Consider the following 23017-nt stretch of genomic DNA (forward strand, 5'->3'; position numbering starts at 1 on the left):
TTATAAATTAAAATCCTTGCTTCGTACCCGTTGTGTTATTTATTCTAAAAATATTATACCGGAAGTAAATACATTTAGACAGACAAACGTATTTAAATTATTCGATATAATAAGATATCAAAAAAAAATCTGTCGAAGCATAAAAATATTCGGCAAATTATATCAAAGAAAATTGAGTTAAATTGGCTAAAAAAACGTATGATCCCCACTTACTATATACGTCATTAAATATGATGGAAGCAGAAAGATATTATATTTTGAAGAGGACGCTTTTCAAATATTTATCCCATTAGTGTCGGTGTAATGATGTGTCGGAAGAATAAATTCAATTTGCAGATACGACAATATTTCTTTTCGACGTGTTATTTAATGAGTGTATTTTTTGTAAGTATTCGGGACAGAGTGCCGAGTAAACACTGTCCAAAATATTCTATCAAATAAAATAAACAAAGCTCTGTACGTTTTTTTATTTATTTTTTGGTCGATTGTTTGCAAATGGAATACAATACTTCAATACAGCATAATACATTCGAGTAAACAGTCGTTGGAAACAAATAATAAAACTAAAGATCGATAATGCGTAATATTATAATAAAAAAATTACTTATGTCATACTGCACCACGTTGTTTCGAACAGAGGGCTGGAGCGGACCATTTCGTCAGCTGAATGCAGAACTATTCTAACTTACATTTGAAATTTTTGAGAAGAGAGTTGTTTGAAACAACTTACTGAAATTATTTATTATTTTTATGGAATGCATCATATTTAAGTAGGATTATTGATGAAAAAAATGGTGCATACACTTGTCCATATAAATAATAAATAACTGAAGTAGGCTGTTTCAAAAACCTCTTCTGCAAAATATTTCAAATGTGGGTTAGAATAGTTCTGCATTCAGCGGACGATTTGTTGAGTTGCTCCGGGACCTAATACTTGCTCCAGCTCCGCTCCGGGTAAATTTTTTTTATTAAGTATTGTAATATACAAAATTATTTTAATAAGTAAATAAAAAAATAATTACAAGATAAAAAGAACTTTTTATATACACCGTTTTTAAATTTTCTGTTGAATTATTATGCTCACTATGCTCAAACTTGTACTTGATTTGAAGTAAACAAAAAACAAACAAATATAGAATACTGAAATGTCATTTTGACATTTCATTTTGATTTTCATAGTGACGCACGTATATATTAATAATTTAGTTGCTAGGTCCACCCCCTTAGCAACCAATAATAGTCTTTTACTTTTTACGGATTTTTCTGAAATATCTTTCAATGCAAAACAGAATTAACTGAAAATGAATTCAATTCTGCTTCAAGATGGCTAAAAGTATTAAAAGAATGTATTGCCATCGTGTTCTGATATATTCTAAAAGTTTCAAATGTCTACCTAGCCGGGAAGTTAGTTAAACATCGATTGCAAGATTTGTACTGGACAAACAACCAACGGAAAAACAAGAATACGAGCGAATAAAAACGTTGTAATAAGTATGTAGTTTTAAAACAATTTTTATTATTCGTCATTTTCATTATTAATTCTATTAAACAAAATTTACACAGCAAATCGTCTTTCATTATCTGCCTTTTGCTGAAAATATCCTTTCGACACTCGCTTGGGTAGTGGGCATACTGGATACGACTTGACATGCCGCTTGAATTCGTTTTCGTGTCAAATATAATATTTTCATTAGATTTTAGGACGAAAATTGAATAATAATAAAAAAAAAACATCCGAAGCAGTGGAGCACTACAAATTTTCGGTGCTCCGGCTCCAGGTAAAACCCTATTGCTCCACTGCTCCGTGTTCCTGCTATGAGTTCCGCTCCAACGCTCTGATTTCAAACAGACCTACCAGAAAACTCTACAGTCTTTGTTCGATTATTAATTAATCAAAGTAACATTCAAATCGATGCGGAGTGTCTGGTACTCCCGATTGTACTCGGTCAAAACCAAATGCCGCCTATTCGACGCTTGTATTCTGATGGTGCTGCTTTGCGGTAGCGAATCATGGCACCTTATCGTCGCTATAGGATTTGTTTCCCGAATAGACCAATTGTCAATTTTACAGGAGACGAAAAACAAATTTCATTGTCGTATATTTTAATATCAGTAGATGTATCAATCATTCTTTCTATACTGTATGATTGCAACATTATCTAAGAATAGATTCCAAGAATAATATACTGGTATAAATCATTAAATGCACAGAAAATGCGTTTTATTTACAAGTACTCACTGTGGATATTCGGGAAATTTTTAGCGCCCTCTCAGAATAATGGATATTCGGGACAAAACGTGGACGTTCGGGATTTAAGACCGTAGCGTATTGCTGCACGGCCCACAGATTACTGAGTGGTCAAAAAGTACGCGCCTCAAATGTTATATTTATTTACACGATAATTGTTAATAATTACCTCTACTATTTAAATACTTAATGATCGTAATTACCCAAGTTCGTATGTAATAATAACATGCGGCAATCGCTTTTTCGATTTTTTTTCGGATTAAGTAATAAAATAGTTTTTAAGTAATTAACTATTTTTTTATTGAACGAATAATAAAATTCACAAGATTTAAGAATGTACCATTCAAATAATTGAACATACTTACATATTTTTTTTAAATTACTTCTGAGAAAATATATTATATAAGGTATCTACTACTTTAATTACTAACCGACGTCACGGTTATTTCTCCAATATTTTATTGGAGATAATAGTAGATAATATTAGATAATTTTATTGGGGACAATATATATATACTTACTCGTACTTGCTAACAATTTTATATTAATACTTTTTCCAAAAAAAAAAAAAAAATCTTTTTATATATATCTGTATATTATTATATCTATATATTTCTATAATTGACAATTAAACTTATTACAAACCACCAAATAAATATTATATATTTACTATTGTAAGGAATAACAACACAAAATAATAGCATGTATAAATTAATTACCATTGGCTGCTAATATTAGGTAGGTACAAATATCCTAAGTATATAATATCCACCAAATAAATAGTTACTAACATACATATTAAATTAAATTAACTATCAGCGCATTCAAAAATAAATAATAGCATCGCCTTTATTTTCATAGAAATACCTAGATTAAAAGTAAAATGAAGAAAAACAATGTTTGATTAATAATAATTTGAAATAATAATTATTTTTTACGTCATAGTAGTTGCCGGGTCATACTGTAGAATTCATATAACCGTTGGGATTTTGTGTCATTTATCAAAACAAAATGCAGTTATTTAGGTTAAAATACTCACTTCCACAACTCTACTGTAAGTTCAGGGCGAACTGGAGATGTATCAGCTATGAATGATCTCTTCAAATTTGATGAATTCACTATTAAAACAATAGTAACGTTAAAAACAATATCAATAAGACGACATTTGAAAGAAGTCTCCGGACGGACGAAAAATATGAAAGTGGGCGTGATTGTTTTAGAGCTAGACAGCGTGAATGTGGGAGCGAGATGCACGGCGTGAGCGCGGTTTGATTGGCTAAAGTCATATTCGGGAAATAAACACTCAGCCAGAGATATATTTCGACCGAAATTAACTTAGATATTCAGGTACGAATAGTTGGACATTCGGGAGAACACCACGGAGTAATTGTAACTTAACATGGCGTATTCGGGTTTTTTAAAAAAATATCTCTGTTCCTAGATAAAAATATATTGTTTTTATAAATGATTTCGGTAGAGTTCGATAAAAGAAATTGAACTGCATTAAAATGTCAATTTCGACAAAAATGGATATTCGGGAAACAAATCCTATAGCGACGTTATGAAGACTAGAGACAGAGCAACCGTATACTGAGCTTCGAAAATAGATGTTTGCGACGGATACCGGGTGTGCGGATGACTTTAGTAGCAACGAGGAGTGAGGAGGCGACGTTGGACCTGGCTCGGCCACGTGCTGCAGATGCCAGAAGAGAACCTCAACCTATAAATACATTTAGAAAAAAAATATTAATATTGACAAGAAATATGGTACTTAACATAAATACTATATTGTATTATTATTGTGTAAAAATAGACTATCATGGTACGAATAACACACGATTTTAATTCGAGGGCTTAGTGTCAAACAACACTATCTACAAAAGTGCAACTTTACAGGAGAGCCAAAAATCGTTATTTTAGATTTTTGTAACTCAACAAGGGAAATGTTTATTTAAAACCTAATGTTAATATTTTATAATTTATTGTGTATTGTACATTTATCCTGCTTATGATGATGTAAAAATTTATAAGGATAGTTTAAAAAAAATATGAAAACAAGGGTAACTTATGTAGTTAGCGTTAAACTTTAGGGGAGAGCAGGTAGGATTCGTACACAGGGAGCATTCGTACAGTGGCGATATCTTCACTATCCAATTCATTTGCGTGCTCGCGTTTGTGTGTGTGACTCCTGCTCATATGCATAGTGTAACCGCGGGACAGGGCATCAGTGCGGCCAACAGCTTCGACGGAGCACGCCGATACGTGTTTTCGCTCTACGTAAATATTTTTTGTATTCACTTTTGAACACGCTTAACTGTTATAAGTTTTGCACGAATGTTATGGGTGACTTAGTATAGTTAATGAAGTAATAACTTCGTTTAATATGTAAACAGTCATTTTAGGCTAACTATAGCGGTTATTTTTATTTTCAATTAATTTGTTGATTTATCGGTTTGGGGTACCTTCGTGCAGTTATGAGTGGGGTAGATTCGTACTGTACGAATGCTCTTTATTCCTAACTGCGTGGCAGTAGAAAGATTGTTCACCAAAAATATTATTTTTCAGAACCATGCCGCGAATATATGTGAAAAAGGGGACAAGAACAGGAGACGTTGATGAAGATGCAATAATGCAAGATGCAGCCGTTAGAATCCACGTAAGGTGGACAATCAACTTCTACAGCGGGCCAAGATGCCAATGTGCCAGAAACTCTACCTGCAGAAACAGAGATTACTCAACAAGATCTTCCATGGAGCTCAGCGCCAGTATCACCCTCCTTGCTATCACCTACAACTGCGCCTGCATCTTCATCAACTGTAGGATTATTAACTCCAGAAATTATCCGGCCCTATCCCAGAGTGGACAGAAATGCGTTAAAAAAGTCGAAGAAAGGAAAACTACCAGGAAAATCGAGAATATATAATACAGAGACCCCTGACAAAAATAGACTAGAAGAAATAGAAAAAGCAAAAAAGTTGAAGAAGCAAGAGCAAGAGAGGAAACAAAGGGCTAAGGAGATGAAGCGAGCATTACATTTACTGTCAGATACAAAAACCAAAACAAAGAGACAGAAGAAAACTTCAGGGACGACTAAGCCAAAGAGGCAAAATAAAAATGTAAAGACTGATAGTCAGGATGAAACTGATTGTGAGGATGAGGCTAATATGAGTTTAAGAGAAAGTTCTTGTTCTCCCATCGAAAAAACGTCTGAAGGATCGGATACTGAGAATGAAACTCCAGTTACGTCAGAGAACATCAAAGAAGAACGCTTTGTGATAGTAGAGTTCAAGAAAACAAAGACCGTTTTATATTATCTTGGACAGGTGCTTAAAAAATATAGTCCCGTTGAATACAAAGTTTCATTTTTGAGGAAGAAGCCTCATACCTAGAAATTTGTCTTTCCCACTACCAAAGATGAAGGAACAGTTTACATATCAGATGTGGTATGTGTTTTGCCGCTATCAAAATGTGCTTTTACAGCAAGAACAGCCCGGATAATATTTAGCTTCGAAAAAGACCTATCTTTGTATAATGTTGGATAGTACAACTATTAAATACATAAGATTAAGACCTATTACTCTAATGGTAAATTTTATAATGTTGATTTATTCGTTCCTTTATTAACAAAAAAATAAATAAAAGCGTTATGTTTTTATGACTAAGTAGTTATAAGACCTTTAAAAACAATAACTGTTAATTATTATTACATGAAGGCTGATTCTGTGTTAGCTTTGATCTCAATACATGATTATATTACATTGAATAAATAGCATTTTCTTTGACTGTACGAAGGTTCCCCATTATGTACGAATGTGCCCCACACTATGTACGAAGCTACCCCACGTGTGGGGTAGTTTCGTACGTTTTCCATTTTTCAGAAAAGTTACCGTAGCTTCGCCATGCTGATTTGTATCTAAACTACACTTCACTATTATTAAAGCCAAATATATTGCATATATAGCAGCATTGAAGATATTTTAAAATATCTTACAGTTTTGTTTTTATACGGCTTAGAGTAAAAAGTGTACGAATCCTACCTGCTCTCCCAGTCATTGTCATGATTCAATTTTATGGATACCTGACTTACAATTTAATTTTTATTACTGACAATTTAATAAGAAATTAGAAAAGATTGACATAACGTTGTTTGACTATCGTGTAGCCGTAAATGTAAAATAACGTTATCTGTCTTATTGTCTGACTTTAAGCACTCGAATTGAGATCGGTCATTACAACGTTTTTCTTAGGTCGTATTCTTATCTGTCCGGTACAAATCTTGCAATCGATTTTTAACTAACTTCCCGACTAGTTAGACATTTGAAACTTTTAGAATATATTAGAAAACGATGCCAATACATTTTTTAAATACTTTTAGCCATCTTTAAGTAGAATTGAATTCATTTTTAGTTAATTCTGTTTTGTATGAAAAGTTATTTCGATCCCATTATTAGTTACTAGGGGGCCCTTGCAACTAAATTACTAAATAAAATATACGTGCGTTATTATGGAAATCAATATGAAATGACATTTCATTATTCAGTATTTCTATCAAGTACACAATTTTTTGATCGTTTAAGCTAGTCAAGTCAAGTTTATATGATTCAACAGAAAATTTAAAAAACGTTGTATATAAAAAGTTCTTTTTATCTTGTAATTATTTTTAATTAATTAAACATGTATCTGATGACTAATAATTGCAAAATAATAAATAATTTAACACGGCCCGATTACCCTAAGAACCCGAACCATTAAATACAATAGTCACATTGATGTTATAGAATACATGAATTTATACACAATGCTCAATAAACTCCCATCAATAAATTATGTTTGCTCAAAATACAGTAGAAAATACATTGTTTTATAGGCCATTGAATCGGAACATCAGTCATTTGTAAGACCTGAAACCTCCCAGGAATTGTTAGCTAATATTTCCAAAACGTTTCCGAAAACAATTCTTGACAGGGGAAGCTTGTCGGGCTAATAGTGTTATTTTCATTAGGTACGCGTAGACAACCAGAAGTGAACGTAGACATGACATCCGCGTAGCTCTTCTCGTAGACGTAGCATCGCATGCAACAGTGTTGAACAAACATTTTGCAAAGTGTCACCCTTTTTCAGTTTTGTATAATATTTCTCTTAGTGTGCTATAGCTAGTCTTTTTTGTATAAACAAGCACTTATATTATATTTATAACTAAATGGACATTGTTCTCCGAGGAATGGGACAACTGGACGCCAGGAAAATTGGGCGCCGCACTGTCGAATGAAATAAAAATAGACGTTCGTTACGATTTTATACAGAAAGTAGAGAAGAATTTTAACTCATTTAGTGCATTAGTTGGCCATTAATATAATATTAACATAATACTTAAATTTGGTAATTAATTAGTAATTAGCAGGTCAGCAGTGAATTGGTTATTAATCGGTTTCTATCTACTACTTAGTAGTTTTAATTCATTTTGCTCTTAACATACTGTTTTTTATCGCGAATCGAGAATTATCATGCCTGAGGCATTATATAAAAATAAAAAAACTCGTTGGAATTTAAATATATCCACAATTAAATGAATATTTACGTGTGCATATTTAAATTCTCACCAAGTATTAAATTAAAATATAATAATTTAAGCATAAATAATAATATTAAACATATATTTTAAAAGCACCTATAATTCAAAAAAATATTTTCGATATTCATTCGATTAAGTGGTGCCCAATTGTCCGGCGTTAAATCGTCCTAGACCCGTTCTGCGCTATAAGGACGGGTTCCCCGATTTTTTCTAATTTCTATCCAATTTTAAATGTCCCTAAGCCAGTCATTCATATAACCAAAGTAATTTTCTCTGAATTATTAACAAAATATATTTCACGTCGCCTTCTTTGGTGGATTTTCTGGTAGGGTAACGTTTGTTTGATAGTTGGTAGTTTGCTTTCCTCTTTTTTAAACATATGAATAAATGCACCCAATTGTATTATATACACAAGAACACATCGCATATCTCTTTAAAATAATTCTTCTTTGTTGCCCACAGAGGAGAATTGGGCAGACATTTATTTTAACGTAAATAACAATACACAAACACACAAAAGCGTTAATAATGTCACCAGAGAGATACCAATAAAGTCCAACACATATCAAATCATTCCAAACACCGTTTTCCAACTAATAGCTGAATTGTAGGCTTAATACTTATTCCATACTAATTATATCGTGCTATTGGTTGAAAGTTATACTTCTGGTATTGGAGTACCTAATAAAAGTCATTTTTAACTCTGAATTTAATCACTGATTATAAATTAAATGAAACACATGTTTAATGTGTGATAATAAAATGTATGTGCATTTTATTTTTATTAAAAAATATACAACGGCCTTGAAATAAATTGGGTTGAGCCATAGAACCATCGTGTTTGATAGACTCATTCTAGTTTTTGCATTAGCTTTGACTAGGGATTGCAATACCGGTATTTCAGTATTTATCAATACCGAAATACCGGTTTTAAAAATCCAAAATACCGTAATTTTTGATATTAAGAAAGCACACTCGTTATCGTGAATCCAAACGAGGTGAAAAAATAATAAAACAAATTTCATCAAATATATTTATATAAGTAATTGTCGCGATGAACTACCATATAATATTATTTCGAAATAGAAAACATCCGTGACAAAAATTTTCAACTATTCTATTATTATTGATGACTGTACAAGGGTTTAATTTAAGAAGCTTTTCCTGAAGCCGGGACTTATTTGCACTTGATGAACTTTTGGGGCTTTTGTTAAAATTATCAATATATTCAAATTATTTGTGAAAAATCACTAGTTCTACAATTATGATCAATACATATTTTTAAATGTCAGCATGATAAATGTAGGTATGTAGGTTTTTGCCATAAAATAATATTTTTAAAAGATTTTTATGGCTATATTTATTGATAAGCACCTATTTCTGTTTTTTTTAATGTTTAAGAAATACCAGTATTAATACCGACATCTAATAAGAAATACCGAAAAACCGGTACCAAACCATTCCGTATTGCAATCCCTAGCGTTGACCTTCTGTAGTAGTTTTAATATAATGTTAAATTGTATATGCATATATTTTTGTGTTACTGACTCCCGTAGTTTCCAAGTTCGAATCCCTCACATCACATTTATATTTTTTCAATGCATATTTAGCTCTGTAAGATGTCCTTAATGGGTTGAATAAATAATTTCCACCCACGTAAGCTTACATGCTCAGCTTTAGTGTGAAAATAGTAATTTACATAATATGTAAATTACATATAATAAATAAAATATAATAAATAAAAATAAACAAATGGCATAGGAAATTAATTTCAAAATAATTATATATATTCCTGAATATATTTTTTAATAGCTACGCGCCTCTATTTGAGAAGTTTCGCGATTCGTGCCACCTTATAATGAACCGCTGACGTAGGCCCTAGATGTGTAGATGCGTAGACCAATGATTTAATTTACTACATATATACGGAAGTAGATATATTCAAATATATTATACTGCTTGTATGGGTCACCCACAATGACAGCTGGCACTGTGGATAACCAATGGCTTTGTTTACATTGTCTGTATTAAATTAAATCAGCTTTATGATGTTGCAAATCCAAAATTTAACTTTGGCATATTGTCAACTTCACGTCTTAAAATATGAATGCAATATATATTTTATCACAAGTCACATAATAATAATATGGTGTAATAAACGAGAAACTTTAAATTATTAAAAAAAAACTCAACCACGAGACTTTTTAACTTTTATTTTGTTAGCTGAATAAATGGCGATTGGAGATTACCGCATCGATTCCTGTCCACTACATCAGTCAATTTTTGACTGGACATGATGAATTAGCTTCGCCTTGTTACTCAACAAATATGTGCATGTGGCGGAGAAATACAGGATACAAACCGCATCCTCTGGAAATGTCCTTAAGGGTTATTTTACACTTGTGGTTTTAGCCGTTAGAAAAAAATAGAACGGTAATAATCCGAATCGGCAACAAGTTCACGTTTTTTTTCCCGTCACAAGCTCAGTTTGTGGTTGAGTGTTGAGTGCTGACCATACGATTTAAAACCGTCTAATGTGAAAGCATGCATTAGGTCACGTACACTACTGAGTCACCGTCCGGACCCCGTGAATACAGTGGAATAGACGGCTGCTATACGGCGCCGTTTCGGTTTTTAACCGTCACTGTTTAATGTGAAAAGGGCCATGCTCTTTTTCGTATGGTGAATATACTTACCGTATAATGTGAAAAGAACGTAAATGTGTACTAAAAGAGAAAAGATGCGCAAGTTTGTCCAAACAAGCTGTTGGGAAAATCGGACCATCTGACGGGTCGCAAAAAAGGCAATTTTAATGCTTTTAAAAAAAATTGGCATCTCTTCACATACCTACCTAAAATGTTCGTCAGTTTTAAATTAGTTGTATATTTTTTTTAGTTTTCCGTGCTCCTCTCTCGCATGTGAAGATTTTATTGAAAGAGTAAATATATGCTCAGTCATAGTGACTTCAGTCTTGGGTAACTGCTCCTGAGATATTCCCTGGAATAAAAACTGCTGATGGTTCAAACATAGTGTCTTGTGATGCGTTCGATTTAGACTGAGTGTGGTGCGGGGGGGTTAGTTTGGCGCTTGTATATTTGCGTTGTTCGTTCAGTAAAGCCGAAATGAGAAGATTTTTTTTCTCTCTAACATCACAAATATCTAAAAAACTAAAATATCTAAAATTTCTTCTGAAAACCAGGTCACAAAATACAAAAACAGAAATTGTTGGGTAGCTCTTTGCTTTCAACGAAATATGCGCAATCTGAAAGGATGTGATCTGTACACTGTGACTCGCCATATAATAAAATAGCCAACATATTATTATTATGTGCAGCCAATTAATAATAACTAATTAAATATATTTTTAAATATATTATAAACTACTTATATTTTAATTACCTGCCTTCGCAGGACTTACGGATCTTTACCAGGAAAATGGTAACCAGGAGTATATCGAAAACAGTCTTCTAATGGAAGCTAATGCTTTACTCTCAAGGGTGAAAAGGGTAATTTACATATCAAACGAAATAACAAAAAATAATGTAAGCCCACGGGCTCTATTTCTAAAAAATGAAAAAATAACCTTACATTTTGATAACTTCTACACCGGCAAATTGTGTTGTAATTTTTTTTATTATTTGCGTGAAAATATTTTTTTTGAGATGATATTATTGATATTATGTGGGAGATTTCTAAATAAATAAATTATGTGGCTGCATTATTTTTGCTATTGCATTATCTACGTTATTTGTGCTTTTGTGAATTATTTTACTATCAGAGAGATATCGTAGCATTCCTTTAACAAAATATCAATGCATTTTCTTACGAGTAATGGATTAACTTAGCCACTTGCTCAAGTTATTGGGTCCATACCTCAGAGTAATAATATCAAGTGAGTGGGTATTGTTCGGCAAAATGAAGCCGTGTTTCTTGCATAGAACGCACACTTCAACCTCAATGTTATTATTATTAACTTAACTATGGAACGTTATACCATCGTGTTGCTTCTCAGTACGGCTACCAAATTTAAACACAACGTAGTTAACCATATTTTCTACATGCTTTTCCCTCCACCACCCACCACGTCTCCACACCCATTATGCAAGCGTATACCGTGGCGTAACGAACGATAGACGCTCTTTAAATTTGTGCCGAAAGTGTCCCAGTATGTAATGGTCAGCATAGTTGCCTTCCATATTTTCTACTAAATTAACTAAAAATAATTATCAGTAACTTTATATTTAACACAAAAACAATAAATTTCTGCAACTCGTGCTTGCAGTTTTAAATGACCGTAGTCATCTTAATCAATATTTACCGGAAACGTGTACAAAAATATTTAATTCAGCCGCAGAAATTCTATTCTACTCTAACTCATATTGCGGAGATATAAATGTGCCGAATGCTCTCTCACTCATACTCATGGTTCGTTTTTGTTCAGGCCTTGGCCCATACTAAACACACACTGAAGGACAATATGTGAATTTTTGAGACCCAGGTTTTGAATCCGAGACTTTACAAGCAAACACGTTCAAACAGGTTCCAATGCAATAATGAATAATAAATAACAAAGTTATTTAATTTATTTATTTTAATGCTAAAATTAAATCGCTATTCCATTTTCAAAATATGGAAAAATAAAGACTTTTCAAGATTGGATATAAATAAAATAAAGATTTTTATTGAGCTTGATTGAGGGATTATCTATAAACAATTTGCTTCAACTTTTACGTCTATTCCCAGAATTTAAATGTTAATATCAGTGTAAAAATCAGTCTGCCAATCGCATTACAATTCAAACCTGTAACCAAAAACAGAATTGAATTTCGATAAATTGGCACTGAAGTACTTGAGCAGATAAAATACCATGTCTACATTTAAATGTAAATCCGAATTTTGAAGAGCAAAACAGAACTAGGTACACTAAAGCAGTGTTCTTCAACCGGTGGTCCGCGGACCGGCGCTGGTCCGCGCGAATTTATTACCGGTCCGCGAAAGCATTCACCATGCTGTCTGCCAACTATATCGCTACACGATTCAATGTATTCGCATTAGATGAAATGCTGGAAGAATTTTTGAATGCTGTTGATAAATCATAATTATTCAACATTTAAAAGCGTCAGCTGAAAATTTCAATAAACATTTCTCGGAAAATTAAGATCTACGTAAAAGCGGACCTCTGGATTATTAATCCCTTTGTGGAAAATATTAAATCATGCGCACTTGATTCTCGTGAGAAAGAGAAGCCGATCGAGCTATCTTCTGATGTCACTCTGGTGTCCAGACATAAAATGCAATCATTGTCTCAATTTTGGATATCCTTTGATAAAGAATATCCATCTCTGAATTTTAAATAATAGATTATTGGTAATTTTTTCGTCTTTCTATTTATGTGAAAAGAATTTTCATCTGTGTCAGTAATAAAAACCAAACAAAGAGATCGAATGGATGTTAATGCAGCGCTTCGTCTCTCAGAAACAATGCTGCAACCGCGTATATCAAATTTGTTTACAAAAATGCACCAGCAGATGTGGTACTAATCAAAAGTTGTAATTTTGAAACATCAGATGTAATACATAAAATTCTATCTATAATGGTTATTATTTCTGGATAATACCGGTCCGCGAAATATTTATCCTAGATTCACCGGGCCGCGGGTGTTAAAAGGTTGAAGAACACTGCACTAAAGGGCATTTAGTACGATAGTGATCTGAATATACGACGTGGAAACAAGATGGAAATAATTTTTAAATGATCTAAAATTTCTCAACACGTTAAAGTTATACCAAAAAATAATGGAAAATGAATGCATTCGAAACCGATTACTTAAAATGACAGCAATACGTTCCTATATATTCAACTTATGTTAAAACGTAAAGAAATAATGGGAAATGTGTTACTTTCTTTGTGAGTAAGTCAATAGGTTTAATTCTCGAGTGTGGAGAAATATGGTATAAACATGTTAAAAATATATTAATAGTTACGTCTGTATGCATTAAAATTTGTAACGTAACGAATATTGATAATATTTTATAATATTTTGAAAGTTATCTATTTCAAGTATTTTCTGGCCTGACTTTCATTAAGATATATACAAAATTCGATTCTATCTTATGTATCTGTTATGTGATTAAAATTAACCATTTATGCCTGAAACTTAAAGCATGTACGTGGCGTCAGGCCATGGTCGAGTTAAGTTGTTCTTGTAAATGTCATTTATTCTGAATAAACTGTTTGTCTATATTTTTTAAATAATATTTATCATTTTAGTGTAAAAATATGCACGGTAAACTCGAGAAACATGTTGATTTGGTGAGTTTTCACAAATATTTGTCATTCTGTTCCTATATCATATTTTTAAAGGATTTATTTTATTCTAAAAATAGCTGGCCTACAAGTATCCACATAATCGTATCCAATATATTGAATTGGTTCATTTATCGGTTCTTTAAAATAGACGACTTATTATATTATCACACCCAATTTGGAGGGAGGGATATTTTATTACAATAATATATAAATTCTAATTGTTTTAAGTTTTGTACTATTCCATTTGAGGTGTTTTTTGCGACCCGGGATTCGCCTTTCGGCATCTTCAGGCACTGTGTATACTCACCAAAGGCAAACATACACTGATAACGAACACTCTTAACTTTAGCTTATATAATAAATCAATACAAAAAAGTAGGAGAAAACTCCATTACCTACCTATAAAGTCAAGGGTCAACAATAAAAAAATACAACAAACAAATTACGAATAGTTGAAGTGTTTGTAAAAACCACCTATTTTATCAATAATAATACACTCGATAAGCGTATAATAAATCGTCAAAGCCTAATAATAGATCATTAGTACTTATAAACAATAAAAATACTACACTCAAGAGGTGTAAATCGTCAATTCTAGGAACAATGGTAACGTATTGGAAATTAATGGAGTTAACTAATGGGATCTTGGTCTTTAAAAGTCATTAGTTAAACAACCAATATTCAATAATTCCTACATGGTACCTACTTTTATATTTTTTTTATAAATATACATATAAATATACACGTATACATACATAATCCACATCCATACATTCTCATACATATATACATAAATGTTGCATATCTGTACCATTGACCATTTATAGTCTCGCATGCAAACCCTCATTTGGATATAGCAATGGGCTACTAGGAAAGCTAAGCATTCAAGATAGGTAGGCTCTGCAACTGTCCCCTATTTATTTATAATATTTCTTGGCAGAATAATTTATAATCACCCGCATGACCATCCTTTAGAATTTAAATTCAAATTCCATCAAGTACCTTCGGTCGATAGTATTAATATTATATACGTTGTCGTAGACTCGTAGATGATCGTAGAGACCGACGTAGACCCGACCGTAGAAGCAGTTATAGAGGTAGGTTCTTGCGGCTCATTGAGGTTCGCCTCATCACAGTGAATGCCGGAAACGATTTCCGTTGCTCGGTTTCAAAGACGTCTATTGTAGAGCTCAGTGGCGGCCTGTCGTTACGATTCAACGACGCGTTATTTCGCCACTCCACTCAGACACCGCATAAAGCAATCACTGTAAGGTTTTATAATACAGATAAAACTGTTTCAATGATGGTATTTTATGTTCGACTTAATTTAATACCAATAAGAAAGAAGAGATAAAAAATACATATTAATTATGTAGACTTAGGATTCTTAAGTATTTACCCCATTTTCCCCACAACAAAATATGAAAAATATCTATCTGTATCAGACAATTTTGTTAGCATCTATTTTTAAATATTTTTGGATTATTAAGTATTTTTACATATTTTAGGTTTAAACACATATTTTCATATAAACACACAAATAATGGGAAACCGTTTCATAAAAAATGAATTGGCATTCATCACTTCAAATTATGGTAATCTGGTCAACACAGTTGAAATGTTAAAATCATCTACAAAGTCACTAGTGGAGCAAATTAATATTTTAAACAATACTGCTGCTAAAATAAGAAATGTTCCTGGACCAATTGGAATAAAGATTATTACAAAAATAACTAGTGTTTTAAATAAAAATAGTGGACTTCAAACGCTGCAGAATATTAAAGCTCTTTTGGAAAATTCACCAGATGCCTCGATATTAAAATTTGTTCTACTTCAGAAATAGTTTCATTTACATACGCAATAATAATATCATCTGTAGAAGTGGAAAAAAAATTTTACATATATAAAATTTTGCGAAGATCAAATCCTCAAAGATTCTTTCGAAAATTTGAAGCATTATTTTATTATTTATTGTAATAAAGCGTTTTCTGTTTGTGAATAAATAATAAATTAAACTGTTGAAATATAATTATATAATTTATTGTAATACTTACATAAATTTTAGCACCTATTTTTGTTTTTAGCACATAATTATGAATTTTTAAAAACATATTTTCCAATTATATCTACATATTTTAGATACCTATTATTCATGTTTTAGCTACCAAAAATCCTAAGCCTAGTCACAACTTAGTAAATAAGTAATATATTTTACCAGGAAACTTGACAACCTATGCGTTTATCATTTCGTATTAACCGTATATAATTTTTTTATCCCACGTATTTCACCCACATGATGAATGAGTAGGTACCAAAATTTATGATTTAGTTTACATAATCTTAAAAGTATTATCAATAGGCGGCTCTCGTGGTGCAGTGGGTAAGGCGCTCGCCTTCCACCCGAGAGTTCCTGGGTTCAATTCCCGGTCATGAAAAAAACGTTTATGTGTTTTTCTCAAAGCCTGGGTGTTTGTGATTGTTCAAAATTACTAACAAACCACCTTGTACGAAAAAGCAAGGACATGGTTATTAATAATTCTAAAAAAAAAAAAAAAAAATATATGTCGGGGGTAGAAAAGGAGTCATGTAATGTCGGAAAGGGAAAGGGGTAACAAATAATCTGTGGTACGTCTTCAATTTATGATAATATTTATTATTAAAAAGTTTGAAATTCTTATTTATTCCCTAAATACAGGAATTAAATGCGAAAAATTTAACAAGTTCATCTGATTTGAGTTTTGCTACTACAGATATGATGTTATTAAAAATAATTTTGAAGCTATCATCACTGCTGTTGTGACATATTGGAAAAATGTCTATAATATTTGACATCAAGCAAAAATATTATTATTCATTATAACATCCGAATTTTAAAATAATATATAATTTTCATATAATATATTGTGTATTATTAGAAAATAATATGTTATGTGTAATTAATAAATAAGTCATAGGTTTTAATACGATTTGTCAAATGATGTCATTGCCAATCAACGTTGTATAAATTCATAACTACGTTAATAATTTATATATTTTTTAAGCCTAATCTCCAAATCCTGGGATTGTAATATTTTTAACCTTGGAAAATCAAAAAATAATGCGGGATACCGAGGTCAAAAATCACGGGATGAGAAACACTCCGGAGAATATTAAAATTGGTATCCTAACAAAAAAAAACCTAAGTTAAGAGATATAATGACTATGTCTCCCACACAAGATTTATGAATAATATAGAGTTTTGGAGAGTATATAAACATTAAAAATAACTATCTTGTAGAATTTTCTTTTTTAGAATTTCTTTCAATTTTATTTATTTATTTTTTTAATACAATATGTTTAATATAGTTTAATATATATTTTGTATTTGTTTATAATGTAATCGCTGCTGATGAAAGAACGCACAGAGCTGTAACACCAGGTAGACGAAGAGAGTCGCAAATACGGCCTCCGTATTAATAGGAATAAGACCAAGTTAATGGTTGTTGATCGGGCCAACCTTCTACCAACACCAAGTACACTCCAAACCTCGAAACAGTCGACGAGTTTGTATATCTGGGATCGACCATCAGTGGAAAGATGCGAAGCGGAAATAAGAAGGCGCACACAGATTGCAAAAAATGCGATAACACGCCTTACCACTATATGGAAGGATCGGGGAATTTCGATTGCCACAAAAATGATGCTTGTGCAAACATTAGTGTTCTCGATATTTCTATACGGAGTTGAGTCGTGGACCCTGAAGGTAAGATAACGGAAGGCAATTGATGTCTTTGAGATGTGGTCTTGGCACCGAATGCTTCACATTTCTTGGACGGAGCACAGGACGAACCAGTCAATCATCCAGAGACTGAAGATAAAGGAACGGGTCTCGACGATATGTCTGAGAAGAATTCTGCAGTTTTTTGGACATATTGTCAGGCGCGGACCGGACAACCTGGAGAGACTGGTAGTTTTTGGTAGCCTCCAGAGAAGGCGAAGCAGAGGAAAAGCGTCTGCGCGATGGAGCGACCAAGTGAAAGAGCTGACTGGGGGCACCATCCATTCTGCCCTGAGAGAAGCGGAAGATCGAGAAGAATGGAAAGTCTTGGTCGCTCAAAGGATGGCGAAATTTAAATGTGGTCACGATCCTCAGCCATGAGTGCATGACCAAGAAGAAGATAATGTATTATATATTAATCTTCATCTAGATAATTTCCCGATGGAAAATATTCGATAAGTAATTATTCCTAAGTTAAAAAAAATATGGTATTTTATTTAATTTCTATAGACTTTCACCAAGGGCCATACAAATTTAGATATTTAAGTAAGCCAAATCTGCGTATGTATGTAGTGTAGGTACCATTGAAAACTATGTTTTATTATAAATTTAAACATATTATGTAAAAAGCATTTAAAACAAAAAAGGGACCTCTGTTCAAGTGATTTTCATCCAAACTGAAAAAATAAAAACAAATCAATTATTGTTTGTTAGATTCTAATTCCATCAAATACACTCGGTCGATAGTATTAATATTGTTTTTTAGTTATAGTGATTTGATAGTGAAACAACAGACGGCTCCATCTGGCAGAAAAAAAGATATTTTCAACAACTTTGGTTTTCAAAAACTATACAAATAAATTAGGGTAAAATTTGAAGTCCTACACCGACGATGGCGAACCATTTTATGCCTACGTACCAAAAAACTAAGAAGTATTTGTTATAGTGGGTAGCATTCATTTTTTTAATAGGTATATGAGATATTTTATAAATTATATACAATATTATGTATAACCTATATTAGTAGTAATAATTTTTCATTATAAACTTATATAAATATACTGACTTAATTGCATTTTATTAGCAATATCTACTATTTGTTAATATGATTTTGTTTTTAGAAAAATAAGACGTATCACAATATGGTATAATGTTTAAAACTCAATCAAATGTGATTTTTTTTTCATATATAAACAGAAGATTTGACCACTTAAATACACTTACCATTAAAAAGTAGAAAGATTGATCACCTAATTAATTTCTGGTAAAAAAACCAGTTTTTATCAGATACTGGTACATGAAAGGCTCATTAAGAAAACCTTAATTCAAATCTGAATAAGAGTATGACGTCTAACCAACAATATAAAATATGTAATAAAATGGTAATCATCTACAATTAATTTTTGAGGTGCCAGCTTTTCATGCTGCACGCGTACCATAAGTTTTCCACCGCTGATAAATCTTCAAGATGTTTAGAATTTATTTAATTCGCTTCTTTTATTGTTTCTATTTTGATTTAAAATTATTTTGTTACCAAATAAAAACACCAGATCAATATTTGATTTAGTCAGAATCACATTTTTTCCTCAAAGAAGCGTTTAAATATCTTGGCTATTTGAGCCTCCACTGAACCCTCATCTTTTATCTGCAAAAAAATGGTGGCCATATCCAAAAACGATCATCTCACATTTAATCGGTTGTGAGGCATCTCCGCATCCGGTAGGCTTTTATCATGCGGTCTCTAACAGTGGTGCGGCGAGACATAACTACTGCGCAATAATAGCTTTATCCCGTATAACTGAGCTGACTACACTCCCTGCTTTGAATGGGACAATTCCATTTTTGTTCTGATCGAAGACATTTCATATTATTGAAGATGGAGCTTTCTGTAGTTCCCTTATCACAATCGCTGCAATAAATTTCAAATTGACGTAAGTGTAATTTATGGTTGCATTCATCCTTTCTTTCCACCAACCACAAATCCCCAATTATTGTCACAGGACCGGACGAAGAGCAATTACGGGTCATGAGTAGACCGTGACTGCAATGGACATGGAGTGACTTCAAGACAGCCGACTCGCTTAGACTCGTTAAAGTTAGCACTTTCTATCTGACTGTTACGTTGAGTTAGCTCGAGACAACTGGTGCGTATGCCTGTTACTGCTAAACCACAGTTTATTGATTAACTCGATCGACTGATTCAGAAGTTGTTCGTGGGCCACGGCCGGGTCAGCTTGATATAGTGTGACCGTCGTTCAAACGATACTTCTGAATACCTGCCAAGTCATAATACCGGCTCTTATCATTCATATAACCAATCATCACCATTCATCAACCTCATATTATATCATCCATCAAAGTGCATAGTCCGTTTATCTGTGCGTGAATACCGAAGCGGCTCCAGCGCTCTCAACTACAAGGTCAGTATCCGGCATCTTGTAAACCCCCTTCCCTTCCTATACCTGGAATCCACCATCACCTTTAAATAATACAGTCCACTGCTAAAAGCGCCACCACCATTTATTTTATATAAAAACCTCCCAAACTCATTAAACTCAAAGTTTTTATAAAAATTAGTACACGAGGGTCTTTTTCTGCTTCACTTTCGTATGTTTAAGCTCCATCTCCATGGAATACAGATGTCTTCAACATCTTTGTGTTCATCATTTTAGCAGTATCGACATGTTCCATTTTTTGTAATATCAGCTAAATAATAATAAATTATGGGTGGTAGAAGTAAATAATGCATATTATATTATATATACATAAATAATTTATAAAATTCCATACCCTACAATAAATTTGTCGAAAATCATTGAATCTATTGATGAAGGCTTGAATGAAAGGCCTGGGTCCTGAGAGTGCAAAAATAAAAAATCGAATAAGCGAGTGAGCAAGGCTAAAACAGTACCTCGATGTACACTAACAACAAAGTGCATGCATCGTATATACATATACAATCATACAAGCACCACCTGTAACTAATAACTGACGATTATTTGCGATGTTACGTATTTTTTCATCTAAATAACTATGGTACATTGTGCGAGTATAAAAAAGTTATTTTGGGCTTGCAACATTAATATGACATTTCTATATCTCGTACCCCTGATAAATAAATCAAATAACACACTAAATAAATCTATAAGGCAAAATAGTTTGCAACAAATTCAATCATTTTCCATGAACTTCCATCTTCATAGAGTTTAATCATTTTTAACTAATTGATATTTTTTCGAGTTCTTGTTATAAGAAAAGTTCATAGTTGGATATTTTGCAATATGTTTTATTTTAAAGAACTCAAAATTTATGTTTCATACTTACTTCTTAAAACTATAAGTCGATTAAGCTAATTTCATTGATACTTTTTTCAAAACTCACTAATCTACTGTGGAACTTTTATAAATAAATACGGGTGTCCGAAAACTCAGGAAAAAATATTCGACACGAAGCACAAGTTTGTCCGGTTTTATTTTTAAGAAAGTGTGGCCAGTCTACGTGATATAACCAACTACCACTCCAGAAGAGGATCGAGGAACCCCATGATTTTCATTTAGATTTAACTGCCAAAGTATTTTATTCCAATGTTCAAATCGCAGAAAAGGAATCTGTATTTGCACAGATCAGAAAATATAAAGTACCTTTCTCGATTCTTATATTATTTATTCCCGTGGGTGGAGAATTGAAATTTTCCTTTTGATACAATGAATATGAGATGTATTATTTGTACGTCCGTCATTTTTTATTATTATTGAAATCCAGCTATATGTATATATACCACTTTATCGAACGATTCTATCTACGCAAGTAAAGTGATATACGGATGCATATGAGGCGTCGAATTCCAAAAAGCGATAAGTCCAAATTTGGTCAAAATTGAGAAAAAATACGCACGTATTCTTTGTATAATTTTACACAATATGTATTGATCTATAAATTCCAAAACGTGACATAACCATACGAAAAAAAATATTTAAAGTCTCGATTTATTACAAAAAAGCAAAAAGTCCGTGTTTTATATTAATTAAAGCTTGGTTGATTTCGCGCGTGTTTAAGTCAACCAATAAGGGAACGTTCAATATTGAAAAGGGCGTCTCCCATGCTGTAGCATCTGGTAAACTTATGAAAATTCCACGGAAATATGTGCCTTATGCGGAATAAATTAAAAAGTGAGGTACAAGTAGCGCTACGTCAAATTTTATTTTGCCTATATTTATTATATTTAAGAGTTTATCGGCTAAAACAAATCGCCATTTGGTTTTAATTTCGACATAGAATACAACGGAAAAAATAATCTCACGATAAAACAATTAATTGAAGCTTGAAACACAAAAACGTTGTTTCCCGAAAATATTGAATTGTGGACTTGTCGCTTTTTGTAATTAGACGCCTCATATAATATATATAATACACCGTTATACCTAAATATATAATATGTGTGTGTGCGTGTGTTATTTTTAAATCGATTAATGGTTATTAATTTTTTTTAATCACGATAATTTGAAACGTCAAAAGTCTTCATCTACAAATTATAGTCTTATTTCAATGAAAACAAATACTATTAATAATATTAATACTATCGACCGAAGGTACTCGATAGAATTTGAATGTTCTAGAATTCTAGAATCTAAAAAAAAATTATTACAAAATTATATAAATTCTAATGGATTTAAGTATTGTACTATTCCATTTGAGTTCCACTAGGAAACAAATACGTTTGACTGGCAAAGTTTAATGTGCACTATTTATATTAGATCTTCATAGCCTACCTTCACCCCTCGCCACTGATCAACATCTATATGCAGGTCTCACATCAGCAAGATTCACGCAACGTGGCGCTGGACTGAGGAAAATTCCACGTCCTTGTGTTTGCCCTGAGCACCGATTGTTGGACGGTGGTAAAAAATTAAGTGTGTAAGTAGTTAAATGATCGGGTTAAAGAAATACCAAAATATGGGACGTCAAAATAATGATTGGCCAATTGGGTGCCTAAAAGAAGCGCAGCGAGGGTTGGACAACAAAAAAGTAGGCTGACATCGTAAAAAAAATAATTCAAACTCATTGGGAAGCATAATATATTTTGGAGTAAACCAAATACCATCACGGAATTAATCATATTAATACTATCGAC

Source organism: Rhyacophila brunnea, unplaced genomic scaffold (assembly GCF_057557595.1).
Source record: "Rhyacophila brunnea isolate RB1 unplaced genomic scaffold, BYU_Rbru_1.0 scaffold_3, whole genome shotgun sequence".
NCBI classification, from domain to species: Eukaryota; Metazoa; Arthropoda; class Insecta; order Trichoptera; family Rhyacophilidae; genus Rhyacophila; species Rhyacophila brunnea.